This window comes from Benincasa hispida, chromosome 6, assembly GCF_009727055.1.
Source record: "Benincasa hispida cultivar B227 chromosome 6, ASM972705v1, whole genome shotgun sequence".
Lineage (NCBI taxonomy): Eukaryota > Viridiplantae > Streptophyta > Magnoliopsida > Cucurbitales > Cucurbitaceae > Benincasa > Benincasa hispida.
In genome coordinates this window covers 27620953-27632864 of record NC_052354.1, presented here as the reverse complement: position 1 = coordinate 27632864, position 11912 = coordinate 27620953, and the positions used below count along the sequence as shown (strand labels likewise).

The 11912-nt window shown below is 38.0% G+C and overlaps 1 long non-coding RNA gene across 2 annotated transcripts; it reads left to right on the top strand.

The window, feature by feature from the left end:
- Nucleotides 1–508: 508 nt before the first annotated feature.
- LOC120080339 lies at nt 509–4019 on the top strand. 2 transcript variants are annotated; one of them, XR_005482479.1, is made up of 3 exons: nt 509–2562; nt 2677–3117; nt 3757–4019. It is a non-coding gene; the product is annotated as an uncharacterized LOC120080339 (long non-coding RNA). The 2 variants fall into 2 exon arrangements; XR_005482478.1 differs by having other exon boundaries at nt 509–2951; nt 3066–3117.
- The last annotated feature ends 7893 nt before the right edge of the window (nt 4020–11912 follow it).

Here is an 11912-nt window from a genome sequence, read left to right as displayed (position 1 = left end):
TGGGAAGGTGTTGACAAGAGTGGGGATATCCATTTGATTAGGTGGGTGGTGGTTTTGACACAGCTTAGCATAGGTGAGTTGAACATAGAAAAGTTTAGCCTCTGTGATAGAGACATCGTGGCAAAATGGATGTGGGCTTCCTTTTTTGAGACAATTGCTTTGAGATAGAGTTACCGTGAGCAGCAGGTATTGCTGTAGCTTAAGGCAAGCCACTTAAGGCTTCATTTTGGATTGCTGTAGCTTTAAAAATAATTGTTGGTAGCTGTGTTTCTAGAAAAATCAGCTGTGGATAGAAGTAAAAGAGTGATTGGTAAATTTTAATTTTAAGTTAGACAAATAGTTAAGATGTTTGGTAAATTTTAATTTTAAGTTAGACAAATAGTTAAGATGTTTGGTAAATTAATACTAAGTTAGTGTCATTTAGTTTTATAATTATTTGACAATTTATATGATTTAAATTGCAATCATTTTTGTTTAATTAAAAAAATTGTGAAATAATTTTTTTAAAGTAATTGTTATAAGAATTTGAACCGACTAAAATTTAAAATAAATATTAGAAAATAAATTAATGAAATAAAAATTTGAAATGGGTAAGGGACGATACCAAATTTTTAGGAAAACTAAAATCTAAAAGCTCTATCAAATAACTTTTGCATGTTAGAACAATTTTAAAAGTGAATCTAGATAGATTAATAAATAAATTATTTTATCAAACAACTGCCGTTAAGATTCTCCTAAAATAGTTTTGTATGATTTAAAAAGCAATCCCAAATAGGCCTTAAGTACCAAATTGGTCATCCCATTCTAACCAACGTGGGACAAAGGTATCTCATACTACCTGATTCCTAATAGACTATTAGTTAGACGATGGTCCCCTCTGCACTCCGTTCTTATTTGTTAGCATAGTACAGTTCAAATGGGTCTTTTTTTCGATCACAACCACTCACTGTGAGTCAAAGTTCGTTATTTTTAGTTGAAACAATGTGAAGTAGGTAGGGTTTTGATTTTGCATGTCTAGATCATTGAATTAGAACTTGGGGTAATTAAGTTATAGAATATATTTTAAAGGCAGGTAAACATTGTATTAATAAATATTAGCATTTAATCAGATAGAACTTCATGGACAAAAAAACTAATCACATTATAACATCTAGGATGAAATTGGAACTTGAAAGATTCAAGGCCAAGGATATGCAATTGAAAATTTTAAAAGATTCAAGATAAAAGAATGCATGGTACAAATATTAAAGCAAAATTTTATAATTAGCTAAAAGAAAAAAAAAAAGGAAAAAGAAAATTTCATTGGTGGATGAAAATATACATTTTTTGGAAGCCATTGAGTCGACTTGTTGAGTTTATTAATGTCGCGCAAGCGCACACATCAAATTATGATATAGTTAAAACGATCTTGGTTGAGTATCATCCTCAAGGAAGAATCAATTTGATAATCTTTTAGCTATTCAAAGATTGTTCTAATTTTTCTTAGGGGGACTGACTTATGATGAAAGTAATATCCTAAGAAAGCAAGTAAAGTGATCAAATATAAACCCCGAACCCTATTTTCCCTACATAAGTATATTCATTAATATTTTAAGTATGTTAAGCATGAGTTAATGTTATGTTCGTAGGGAAGGGCATGAAGATGGTCAAGGATGAAAGGAAGAAAGCTCTAAGTGTTCAAATATATGGCTCTCGGGTGGTAATTCAGAGGGCAATGGATGAAGAAAAATTGGTTAAGTATGGAAGCCAAGAATGGCCATGCGTGGAATTTTGAGACATTGACGCATGGAGCTTGGGGTGCGCGACAGCCAAGGTGTGTAGAGGTTATTTGGAGCTGTGACGGGTGTGAGACCATGCCATGAAGATGAGTGCGGTCGTGAGGTTGCCATGTGTTAGCATAGGCAATGCATTGAATCAGCCCATGCGAGGTTAGTTGGGTAATGATGTGTAAGGCAAGTGTGATAGGCGATGGGCATGATGAGGCGTTGGCTAAGCATGAGTTGCGAGCAAGGAAGGCCTTAGGCCAGACGTTCGACGCAAGGTATGCGATGGCCAAGAAGGGCATGCGGCCAAAAGAGGCATGCGATGGCCGAGAGGGGCATGCAGCCAAAGAGGTATGCGATGGCACTTAGGCTATACGATGGCGCTGACAAGGGAGCTAGGCAATGGGGTGAAGCCATGCATTGATTGAATGGTGGTCAGCAACTTAGTAACCTATTATAGTGGACCAACTGTCAGAATTAAGGGAATTAATCCCACATAGTGGTTAATTTGGTAGCCTAAGAATGCTTGAAGACATGCAGAGCTTGGTATAAAAGGGGAACTTCAGTTCAAAGGCTCAGTTTAAGCTCTTTACTTGTGCGAATGAGGTGATTCCAGTGCCATTTGAAAGCTTGGTGAGCCTAGTTGATGTTCTAAGGCTGTCGGAAGAAATCTCTATAGGAACCGAGTTGGAAACTGAAGATTTTGCAAAAAGGCTAGGCTCTCGGGTGAATCTGGGCCAAAGGTGGAAATTGACAGATTCTGGCCAAACCACGAGGAATTCTGAACTCAAATTTTAAGGTAAGCTAGTTAAGACAATTTTAAACAAGTTTGTAGAAGGAAATTTTCTGAGATAAGGCTTGGATAATAAGTTATTCGAGCTTAAATTTGAATCTGGAAATTTTGAACAAGTAGGCATTTGCTTGGATTGAGCAAGCAGGCAACTCACTAGGCTGACGTGCATGCAAGGGCAAGGTTGAGCGCCAGCTTGCGTTGAGCTATGCGTTGGGCTATGCGGGCGTATGCTGAAGGCTTGGACGCATAGGGGGCAGTGTGTGCATTGATGTGTGGCTAAAGGGGTGCCTATGACATGTGATTGGCGCATGGGTATGTGCGATGGTGATGTGTGTTGGCCGCATAGCAAAGGCTTAAACTTCAAGGAAATTTCTAAGTGTTGAATGCATAGCAAGGTATATGTTAATAATGAAAGCATCTTATGGTAGGCTGAATTTGAGCTCATTTATGGAAGTTAACCTTATAAGGATGCCGGTGCTAGTAACTAAACATGATGTTCATGTTCATAGGATTAACGCCAATTGGAAGGGCTTATCAACCCTAAAAAGAACGCCAAAGACTGTGAGTGACAAAGTAAATATTTTTCAAATGTTTAGTAACACATGCTTATGAAATGTTAGACTTATGCTTGTCTATATTCATGATTAAAATATTTTCCAAGCAAACTATGTTTCATGAAAGCTATTAATGCATGCTATGTTTTAAAGGAGTTTATAAGCATGACTTAAGTATTTCATTACTTATTTGTCCAAAGAGCATGCATTAGGGATGATGCTTTTTAGCAAAAATATTAAAGCATATATCTTATGATGCTATGCTAACAAAGTATGATTTATTTCAAAGTATGAGTTTTATGATGAATGCTAGAACCCAATATTGAAGGATAATGAGAAGATATCCAGGCAATAGTACCTAAGGTATGACGGTACTTAGTAATAACCACGTACACGTAGGTAGATACGATGTTGGTTGTGATGAGAATACTCCACGCCAACTAAGGTTTAATGTTGAGAGATTGAGCAAAAGGGTTCTTGCTCAACTTAAAGATTATGTAAAGTTATGTTTTGAGCTATGCTATGATGAAATGTTTTAAGTATGAGTTTGCTTTGTAGTTTTCAATTATAAAGCATGTTGTTTATGATTTATTAGTCACTACGGGGCTAGTTGCTCACCCATTTTAAATGTTTTCTTCTCCCCCAGGTAGTGGTCATCTCTCCAGAAGATAACTGCGCTGCTGCTCTGCCACTCAAAGACTCCAACTTTAAGAAAAATTTAGGTGTTTGTTTTGTTAATATCTGTACACGTGTCATTCATACAGAGATTAGTTTAGTACTATGCGACCCACTGAATCTTGTGCTTGTATATAAGTTGTATATATATGTCGTATATGAAACCCTGTTGATGTTAGAAGTGGTTAAGTTTTGGTTGTTCAGTGAATGTTTACTTGTTTCTAGGGTTTCTAAAATAGACTAATTAGGTTAGTTGGGCAGTAAGTGCCACAAAAGGGTTGGTAACTACTACAACCACATTCTCTTCCAGATTAAGAGGATAATCTGGGAGGGGGTGTGACATCAAGTATGAAAATTTTCAACAAAGAGACGTTCTAGGGAATAAATTCCATCAATAGATTTACTAAACTTAATTGTTTTAACTCTTGAACCAATTAACACAACTCCTAGATCCAGAAGTCTTTTATCCAGATTGATACTTCCGGAGTTGATCTTTTCTTTCACTTAACTACTAATTACTAATCTCTTGAAATTAGATAATTAAGCAAAGCATTAAGACTCTTCAACGACATTCTCTATTGTTTTTCGACTACTTTATTGTGTGCAAACGATAGTCTAGCATGCATGATCAAATCTAAAACTCTCTTGTTAAAGCAAGATTTTAAATCATGAAATGAATCAATTGAAGATCAAGCAACCATAAGCATTAATAACGGTCATGCTAGAAACTATTCATGTAAATTGACATTCAAGATCCGTGCTTTTGTTCTTTGGGTCTGATGTGAGGAGGGGGACGGGAGAGAACATACTTTTTAGAAGATCACTAGGTGGGGGGGAGACATCCCTATAGGGTATTTCCCCGTTTGTATCATTTGTTTTCTTTTAAAAATTATCTGTGGCTGATTTTCTCGTGTGGATAGGGAGCTCTTGCTCGTTTTTCTTTTGATTTTGTCGTGCTCTTTCCGATATGACGGATGTGGTTGCTCTTCTTTCTTTTCTTGAGAGTCATCCTTTCGTCTTGGAAGGAGAAATGTGAGAATTTAGAGCCTTAATCTTTTGGAAGGGTTCTCGTGTAAGTCTTTCTTTTAGTGTTTTGTTGTTTCTTCTCTTTTCCCAATTCCGCCACATAGAATCTATACCTCAAACAAACATACCAACCAACTCATTGTTTTATTTGTCACCGAAAAGGAATCAGAAATCATTGTCGCATACTGTCTCTGTAGTCCTTATGTTCAACCCTGGGCTTACCAGGAAACCTAGTAGGATTTATACTTAGATTTTGCTAGGAAAACTTGCATGTACAACACACACCATCATCGTAATACACATCATTAATTCATCATATTTACAACACATCAAGTTTTTGCCACCATTGTCGGGGAAGCACTCTCGCATCTCATTTTAACTTTGATAATTTTATCATCGCATTCTCTTTAGTCGGCACAATCATTAAATATTGATTACTTTAGTAAGTCACCGCATTGTTTTTCTATGCCAATCATGATTTCAATGATGAAACGCATGCCTCTATTTCTCATCGCATGCACTAAAATCAACTTAATTTTAGGACAGTCAATTCATGAAATATTTCTAGAAGTTAGTGGTCCACCAGCTTTCTTTCAAACTGCTGCCTGCTTACGCACCGATTCCCTGTTCCAACTTCAAAAATTCATAACTCAAAATCCATAACTCTTTTTAAAAAAACCTTCTTCTACAAACCTGTTTAGAATGGAGTTAATTTCTTACCTTAAAATCTCGGCCCCAAATTTCGCGTAATTTGGATTGGAGCTTCCAATCTTCACTTCGAGCCCTGATTAATCTAAGGATCTGTCCCTTCTGCAAATTCTTCACTTTTTGTTCTTCTCCCCATGAGATCTTTCTCCGGCAAATCAACCTCAAAATCTAAGTTCTCCCACCTTTCAATTGGCACCGATCTCACTTAATTTGCTCAAGTTGTTTGCAAAAACCTAGCTTCTGAAGTTCCTCTTCCTTTTATACTCCTTGTCGCCTCCCCTGTTCAATGGTCAAACCGCCACCTCATCCAACACTTAGTGCTTCCGGCCAATTCCAATTAGTGAGTTTCTTCAATTAATTTGTTTTTCATTCCCTTCCTTCATAACCCACGTTAGGCCTTCGCCTCATAATATAAATTTAGCGTGCATCGAGTTTCAACACCTTGCGTACATCGCATAGTGCCCAATGTCTATCGTCTAGCGCTTGTCGTGTAGCTCATCATATAGTGCTGATGCCGATCGTGCAGTGCCAATGCCTCTTCGCTTAGCGCTATCGTCCAAAGTATAGCGCTATCGTTTAGCGAGATCTTTCGTATCGTCTAGCGCATTGTTCAGCTCCACGCAATTACTACACGATTGCCCAGCGTCCGCCTACACAATCGCCTACCTCATCGTGTAGTGTCGTTCACTTAGTAGACGATCGCATACCTAATCGTATAGTACCACTCATCTACTACACGATCGTCCAACGCCTTTGCTCACACACACTTGAGGCTGCCGCAAGCCTTATCAACGCATCATGCCTTTCAACCCATGCATTCATCCTTAATACCAACGCATAGTTTATCCTTGCCTTTAACACTTAACCTCTACAAGCTTTGGTTGCTACACACGCAATCCCATGCATCCACACTTCTCCATCAACGGATGCCTACACTTTGCTTCCATACTTAGCCAAGTTTCACTTATTATATTATCTAAAACTCACCCTTGACTAAGTATTTCTAACACTTAGAATTTTCTTTCTCCATTTGTCTACTTTCTTTACCTCCTCACAATTTTACTTAACATGCTTGTTACTCACTTATGTAGGAAAAATGGAGTACGGGGTTGACATACAACGCATCAGTCGCTTAAAGGTGATTGTCGAAGGTGGTTTTCATCAGAGTTTCTAGTCGGAGGTGGTTGTCGGAGCCTATGAAGGTGATTGTCGGAGTTGGTCATCGAAGTTTGTTGTCAGAGCCAATTGGTTGTCAGAGTTGGTATCGCGAAGGTGGTTGTCAGAGGCCAGAATTAGTTGTCGGAGTTGGTAGCCGGAGCTATCATCAGAGGTGGTTGTCAAAGTTCAGATTTCGTCGTCGGAATTGTCATCGAAGGTAGTTGTCGGAGCTCGAAGTTGGTCACCAGAGTTGTCAACGGAGGTGGTTGTCGGAGCCTGAAGTTAGTTCTCGGAGTGTGACAATGGCCGATGAGTAGAGCCACTAAAACATGGGAAGAAGGGAGAGTTAGGGTGAGTTTGTAAAATATACCAACTCAATGAAGGAACTCTTAATCAAAGTACCTACGAGCGAAAGCGGATTTTCCAACTCATTGTGATAGAATTACCACATATACATTCAAACATACTAATATGCATTCATAATGCTAAAGAGATCAAGAGATCATACCAGTTGAAGATTTCTTCTTCACAGCAAGTCTAAAATCCAACCGTCTACCTCAAAAAATCACCACTCGAACAGAAGGAAACGGAGATGACACCACCACTCAGAGCCCTCAATATTTTTGGAGTGAGAATCCAAAGTATGGGCTTTGTTCGGATTTGGTAGAGGGAAGGAGAAAGTGAGACCGTACACAACGATCAAGCAAGTGGGAGATGAGGTCATCTATCGCATAGACAGCATGCTTGATCGTTTAGGTGAAGTATACAATCGTGTAGGAAAAAGTAAGCGATCGTCTAAACAATCGTGTAGGAAAGGGTAAGTGATTGCCTATACGATCGCGTAAGACAAGGGTGAGCGATCGTCTAAACGATTGTGTAGGAAAAACTAAGCGATCATCTATACGATCATTTAGTAAATATCGGGAGCTAAACGATCACTTAGGAAAAGGTAAACGATCATTTAGTAAATAGCACACGAAAGTGTTATTGATAAGCGATCGCTTAGCAATATCATATATGTAAGCGATCGTGCAGGCACTATCGTATAGGCACTGATTTTCTAAGCGATGACACACTCTTAATCACAATGTCCGCGCATCTCATGATTAACACACCGTCAGCTATTTATGCATATCAAAGTGATCTTTCAATACACCCATCCGTTATTAGAACAGAAGAGACGTCGTCCCATTTCCTTTATAACCGTCCAATGAATGTGATCTCATCATATTTATAACACATAAATTAATATCATATATTAATTATAATATTTTCCTCCACTAGATATAAATTATATTTATATCCAATTTTCTCCAAATTAATATATCTCATACATAAAGTTAATTATATCATATTAAATTAACTCGTTCAATTATATCATATATAATCGAACTCCCTTTTGTCAATTTGAACATTTCAAACTAACCCAAAAACTGACTCTCAACTTGTATCCAAGCCACCAAGGGACCTTATGGATCTATGGCTTGAAGCTCCAACGGTACGTGAATCGCTGACTAAACTCTTTAATCACGATATCCACCATCTGTTAACTGCCAGACATTCCACTAAAGACCGATAGTTAAATTCTTCTTGCCATAGATATATTTCCATGTCCATTGGATATAACCAATCATCAGTACGATGACCTTTCACAGATGCTCGTAATTACAGCAGGCCAAATTATCGTTTTGCCCTTGTAATTACATTTTCCTCGTTAAGTACCACTGATCCCTCTAATGAACAATACAACATATACTATGTGTGAACACCTCCCGGGCCATGAGAAGGTGCATGGCGCCATATCGTTCAAGCCCCGGGATCAGCCCTTAAGAAGCAGTCTATTATTTACCCCTGCTTTGGGGAAGGAGTGAACTTCATCTTGTGAAGCTGAGTTCCTAGCTCCCAAATCAGACGAATCCCCAAAATGGTAGGTTTGAGTCGGCGCTCTGGCCACTCCCACTCATGCAAATCAAAGAACACTCTCAATGGCAAGAGTTCCCAACTCACTCAGGATTGAGGTCATGTTACCTATGGTCATCCTAGTAAGTGAAGTCTCAACATGAACGGAGTTATATGACAAAGACATTAACACTTCGAGGTCAAGTCTTATACAAACTCTTTGTATAGGATGCCCTCGCTTGCATGTCCACTACACGAATGATTATGGATCAGACCATCTGTGACAAGTCACAACATTTTGTAACAATTCCACAAAGCGGGTCGCGTCTGTACTGTTACCAGGATAAGGTTTCCTTCCTATATCCATATACTACAGACTATTTTGGTTGTCATTTAAGACATGATCCACTCATATGTCACTACATACATGCGTAAGTTACATAAAGACAACCAGGGAATATTAAGTTTATTAATTTGTGGTAAAATAAAAAAAATCAAAAATGTACAAAGTCAAGAAGTGAAGTAAATATCATATTATATTATACATCACAAATGTTCGTACAAAGTTGTTTTACAAACTACAAGACAGGAGACTTTAAGGCACAAACCCCAACAATCTCCCACTTGTCCTAAAGTGAAGTGGGGAGTACAAGTAAACAGGTACAAAACAATAAACTAGGGCATAAAACCCAGTGCAACAAAATCTCCCACTTGCCTAGTCCATTTTGCGGGGGTCCTATAGACCCATGCTTCTGAAGGTGAACCTCAAACACTGTAGCCGTGAAGCCTTCGTAAACGGATCAGCAACATTTTGCTCTGAGGCGATCTTCGTGACTATCACGTCTCCTCGATGCACTATCTCGCGGATCAGATGATACTTCCGCTCTATGTGTTTGTCGCGCCTATGACTTCTGGGTTCCTTGGAGTTCGCCCACGCACTACTATTGTCATAATAGAGGGTGATGGGCCTAGACATATCTGGAACAACTTCTAGCTGTGTCAAGAACTTTTCTGAGCCAGACGGCCTCTTTAGCAGCTTCACAAGCCGCTATGTACTCGACCTCCATTGTGGAGTCGGCGATGCACCCCTGCTTAGTGCTCCGCCATACCACTGCTCCTCCATTAAGAGTAAATATGACCCTGAAAGTGGACTTTCGAGAGTTCTTATTAGTCTGAAAGTCAGAATTCGTGTATCCAGTAAGGATCAAATCCCTAGACCCATACACGAGCATATAGTCCCTTGTTCTCCGAAGATACTTGAGGATGTTCTTAACTGCGGTCCAATGACCCTAGCTTGGGTTAGACTGATACCTACTGACTATTCCCATAGTATAGCAAATGTCTGGCCTAGTGCAGAGCATCACATACATTAAACTGCCAACGACAGATGCATATGGGACCCGTTTCATGTCCTCAACCTCTTGAGGCGTCTTAAGACACATGTCCTTTGACAAAGTGACTCCATTCCTAAATGGTAGTAGGCCCCTTTTGGAGTTCTGCATCGAGTATTTAAGCAAGATTTTGTCAATATACGATGCTTGAGACAATGCTAGCACTTTGTTCTTACGATCCCGAAAGATCTGTATACCCATAACAAACTGAGCCTCTCCCAAATCTTTCATTTGGAATTGGGTCGCTAGCCAGTTCTTAACTGCAGTCAGTAGACCTACATCATTCCCAATGAGTAGTATATCATCTACATACAATACAAGAAAGCTACTAAACTGTTGACTATTTTCTTGTAAACACAAGGTTCATCAACGTTTTGGTCATAGCCATACGATTTGATCGCAGCATCAAACCGAATATTCCAAGATCGAGACGCCTGTTTCAGCCCATAAATGGACCAATTTAGTTTGCAAACCTTTTGCTCTTGACCTTGGGCAATGAATCCTTAGGTTGCACCATGTAAATGGTCTCCTCAAGATTGACATTCAGAAAAGCCGTCTTGATGTCCATTTGCCAAATCTCATAATTATAATAAGCTGCAATGGACAGGAGGATGTAGATCGACTTTAACATGGCAACAGGTGAGAAAGTCTCTTCATAGTCGACTCCCTCCACCTGGGTATAACCCTTTGCCACAAGTTGAGCCTTAAAGGTTTGCACCTTCCCATCAGCATCCCGTTTGCACTTGTAGATCCATTTACAACCTATAAGTCTTACCCCATCAGGCTGATCTACAAGATCCCATACCGAGTTGAAGTACATCGACTCCATCTCGAGATTCATGGCTTTCACGGAATTTAGATTTTACAGTGGATGAACAAAAATTGTGCATTTAATACAGAAATTACAACATGCTCATAAACAAAAAGAGAAGAATAAAAGGGTTTGAGAACCGTTACCTTTGAAAACCGTTCTTCAATGGATTCCCTCGAACGATACAGACATGACCACAATGGCTACCTTGGTATTCTCTGGGATGAGAACCCAGGAGTTTGTGGGCTCTGGCTATTTTGGTAGAGAGGGAAAAATGAAAGAAGAGAATGGAGGAGAAGAAGAAGGCAGAGATCTCATAACTTTTCTGATTAAAAAAAAATTATCTTTTTCTGTGTGAAAAACACAAGAGAGGAGATGATTGCCCCCAGAACCACCCCACTAACATGATGGAGAGAAAGAAGGGGGAGGGAGTTACAACTCCCTCCTATAATTATTTTTAAAAAAATAAAAAATAAAAAATAAATTATTTATTTTAATAAATTATTTAATATATATTTATATAATAANAAAAAAAAAAGGGTAAAAACCATCCTTAAAAAATTGGAAGTAAATAAACATATATATTTTTAAAATAAAAAATAAAAAATAAATTATTTATTTTAATAAATTATTTAATATATATTTATATAATAACTACCTTATCATATAATATATATTAAACTATATGTTATATCAAATATAACATATGACATATAGTTTCTATATTGTATCAAATACAATATAACCTATAATTTCAATTCTCTCTCACTAATGACTTTTAATATAAATCACATTTATATTGAAATTTTAACTATATGAATCAAATTCATATAATTAATATTTAAATCATATTCAAATATTTACTTCCTTGATGGTGAAGCCAAAGCTCATCATATTGACAAATCCTACAAATAAATAGGATGATCAAAGCCATGATGAAATAAGAGCTTTTGAAGTTTAAATGTAGAAGCTTCTTATTGGAAGAGCCTAAACTACATGGTGCTCCTGGCCCGCATGAGCTTAAAAGGTGAACGACCAAAAAAAAAAAAAAAGAACTCTCTATTGAATCTCTTTACTCAAGCGTACATAGGCAACTTAAATAAATATAAGTTTAGTCTGTCAAACACTTAAAAA